This window comes from Anopheles stephensi, chromosome 2, assembly GCF_013141755.1.
Source record: "Anopheles stephensi strain Indian chromosome 2, UCI_ANSTEP_V1.0, whole genome shotgun sequence".
Lineage (NCBI taxonomy): Eukaryota > Metazoa > Arthropoda > Insecta > Diptera > Culicidae > Anopheles > Anopheles stephensi.
The window spans coordinates 16,572,024-16,575,110 of NC_050202.1; the positions used below are offsets into that span (position 1 = coordinate 16,572,024).

Below are 3,087 nucleotides of genomic sequence, written 5' to 3' on the forward strand. Positions count from 1 at the left end.
GAAGTAATTGCAAATGCTTATAACTGAAAGCTTGCTATATTTAAAATAGCCACTGCAATGCTCGTTTTATTTAGAAGAGTTTTGATGTTATAATCCTGGTTGAATCTTTAATATTTTATAGTAAGTACCACTGTAGAATCAATCTACATTACTGTAATCGATGCCAGTTGACCGCTGTCTCAGAAATTTAATGTGGCTTCCATTACCTTGTAGGCTCAATGGTCTAGGGGTATGATTTTCGCTTCGGGTGCGAGAGGTCCCGGGTTCAAATCCCGGTTGAGCCCTTAGTATTTTTATAGCAAAGGACGAGATACTATTGCGAAACCGTTCAAAAGCTACATTCTACTGGTTTTATAAGCTCAAGCTGAGGACTTAGTTGAGTCTTTAGTATTTTATAGCAAAGGACGAGATGCTTTTGTAATTCTTTTGAAGTCAATTCTGTTCTGTGAGGAAATACTACTTTATTATGAATGTTGTTGTCTGACTGCTGTAGCAGCGTCTATAAGTTGTATTTTTAGTATTTTATAGCAAAGGACGAGATTTTATATCATGCATTTTGAAACCTTTAAAGTAATTTCTGTCATTGTGCAGTCACACTTCTTTATTCTGACTAGTGCCACTAGGCAACTGTGTCAGAATATGAGTGTGGGTTCTATTGTTTCTACAGGCTCAATGGTCTAGGGGTATGATTTTCGCTTCGGGTGCGAGAGGTCCCGGGTTCAAATCCCGGTTGAGCTCCTCGAGTATTTTATAGCAAATATTGACTACTATTGCGTCACCATCCAAGCCAAGCCATATTGATAATTGTTACTTAACTAAGGCATTGTTGTCCTGTGACTGTTGAATGAACGTTTGTGTGTGGCTCCATTATTTCTGTGGACCTTAATGGTCTTGCCCTTAGTATTTTATAGCAAAATATGAGATATTATTTTGAAACCTTTGGAATCATGTCCTGCCATTGTGAGGTCACACAACTTCATTGAGCGTAACTGAGTATAGTCATGTGACTCTTGGGTAAGCCTCTGTGTGTGTGGCTTCTATTGTTTTCGTAGGCTCAATGGTCTAGGGGTATGATTCTCGCTTTGGGTGCGAGAGGTCCCGGGTTCAAATCCCGGTTGAGCCCTCCAGTATTTTATAGCAACGGACGAGATACTATTGCGTAACCGTGCAAGCTAGATTTGTCATTGTGGGGTTGTACTACTTTATTGTGATTGGTGCCACTCGGCTACTGTGTCAGCATATGAGTGAGGGTTTCTATTGTTTCTATAGGCTCAATGGTCTAGGGGTATGATTTTCGCTTCGGGTGCGAGAGGTCCCGGGTTCAAATCCCGGTTGAGCTCCTCGAGTATTTTATAGCAAATATTGACTACTATTGCGTCACCATCCAAGCCAAGCCATATTGATAATTGTTACTTAACTAAGGCATTGTTGTCCTGTGACTGTTGAATGAACGTTTGTGTGTGGCTCCATTATTTCTGTGGACCTTAATGGTCTTGCCCTTAGTATTTTATAGCAAAATATGAGATATTATTTTGAAACCTTTGGAATCATGTCCTGCCATTGTGAGGTCACACAACTTCATTGAGCGTAACTGAGTATAGTCATGTGACTCTTGGGTAAGCCTCTGTGTGTGTGGCTTCTATTGTTTTCGTAGGCTCAATGGTCTAGGGGTATGATTCTCGCTTTGGGTGCGAGAGGTCCCGGGTTCAAATCCCGGTTGAGCCCTCCAGTATTTTATAGCAACGGACGAGATACTATTGCGTAACCGTGCAAGCTAGATTTGTCATTGTGGGGTTGTACTACTTTATTGTGATTGGTGCCACTCGGCTACTGTGTCAGCATATGAGTGAGGGTTTCTATTGTTTCTATAGGCTCAATGGTCTAGGGGTATGATTTTCGCTTCGGGTGCGAGAGGTCCCGGGTTCAAATCCCGGTTGAGCCCTCGAGTATTTTATAGCAAAAGGCGAGATACTATTGCGTAATTGATGAAGCCATATCCGGACACTGTGACTTCACAGTTCGTTCTTTATTGTGAGTGGAGTCTATTGTGACTATTGGGTCAGTGTTTGTGTGTGGATTCTATTATTTCTGTGGCCCTCAATGGTTCAGTTGGGTACTTCGTTTCTGTTTAGTATTAAATTTTATAGCAAAAGGCGAGATATTATTGTGAAACCTTCCAAGCCATATTTGTCATTGTAAGGTCATACTTCGGTGTCTGGGTTCATATTTCAGTTGAACCCACAGTATTTTATAGCAAAGGACGAGATAGTATTGTGGAACTTTTCAAGCCATATCTGACATTGTGAGGTCACACTTCGTTGTGCGTGTTGTATGTGTGTGTTGGTTCTATTGTTTCTGTAGGCTCAATGGTCTAGGGGTATGATTCTCGCTTTGGGTGCGAGAGGTCCCGGGTTCAAATCCCGGTTGAGCCCTTCAGTATTTTATAGCAGTGGTCAGGATACTATTGTGTAATCTTTCATGGTGAGGATATGCCTCTTTATTGTGAGTGGTGTTCCATTGCTGTGTCTACCTTTGTGTGCAGTTTCTATTGTTTCTGTAGGCTCAATGGTCTAGGGGTATAATTTTCGCTTAGGGTGCAAGAGGTCCCGGGTTCAAATCCCGGTTGAGCCCTGTAGTATTTTATGGCAAAGGACGAGAAACAATTGTGCACTCATTCAAGCCATATTGGTCATTGTGAGGTTTTGCGAAAATTGTCGTGTGACTGCCGTCCGCCTTTTTATATGTGCTATAATATGAGCTAATGGTGACTTTTACTATTAATTATTAGATTCCCATACAGGAATGTCAAAAGGGATGGAAAATTCGGTAGCTGGTTGCTAAAAAGCAAAACCGAAGTCAATAACATAAGTCTACGCTAGAATCGGCATGCCTCAAAATAACATCGCACAACAACGCTCCGCCGTGGAAAAGTCTTCAGGGGGTTTTTCCAGCACTCGATGTCGTACTTGCTAGTACACACTGCCACACGGAAGCTGCCATGGACTGTCAGACAACTAAAAACACATATCCACCACCATGCTTCTTGGCAACGTGGATCATCGCCACGTTGGTGGGGTCTCCTGCACT

At 42.1% G+C, this 3,087-nt stretch overlaps 8 non-coding genes across 8 annotated transcripts; all 8 read left to right on the forward strand.

Moving 5' to 3' along the window:
• The first annotated feature begins 212 nt into the window (after window positions 1–212).
• Trnap-cgg lies at window positions 213–284 on the forward strand. Its single transcript has one exon. It is a non-coding gene; the product is annotated as a tRNA-Pro (tRNA).
• A 382-nt stretch (window positions 285–666) lies between these two features.
• Window positions 667–738, forward strand: Trnap-cgg. Its single transcript has one exon. It is a non-coding gene; the product is annotated as a tRNA-Pro (tRNA).
• Window positions 739–1,051: 313 nt separating this feature from the next.
• Trnap-ugg lies at window positions 1,052–1,123 on the forward strand. The gene has a single exon. It is a non-coding gene; the product is annotated as a tRNA-Pro (tRNA).
• Window positions 1,124–1,268: 145 nt separating this feature from the next.
• On the forward strand, window positions 1,269–1,340 carry Trnap-cgg. The gene has a single exon. It is a non-coding gene; the product is annotated as a tRNA-Pro (tRNA).
• A 313-nt stretch (window positions 1,341–1,653) lies between these two features.
• Trnap-ugg lies at window positions 1,654–1,725 on the forward strand. The gene has a single exon. It is a non-coding gene; the product is annotated as a tRNA-Pro (tRNA).
• Window positions 1,726–1,870: 145 nt separating this feature from the next.
• Trnap-cgg lies at window positions 1,871–1,942 on the forward strand. The gene has a single exon. It is a non-coding gene; the product is annotated as a tRNA-Pro (tRNA).
• A 418-nt stretch (window positions 1,943–2,360) lies between these two features.
• On the forward strand, window positions 2,361–2,432 carry Trnap-ugg. Its single transcript has one exon. It is a non-coding gene; the product is annotated as a tRNA-Pro (tRNA).
• Window positions 2,433–2,559: 127 nt separating this feature from the next.
• On the forward strand, window positions 2,560–2,631 carry Trnap-agg. Its single transcript has one exon. It is a non-coding gene; the product is annotated as a tRNA-Pro (tRNA).
• The last annotated feature ends 456 nt before the right edge of the window (window positions 2,632–3,087 follow it).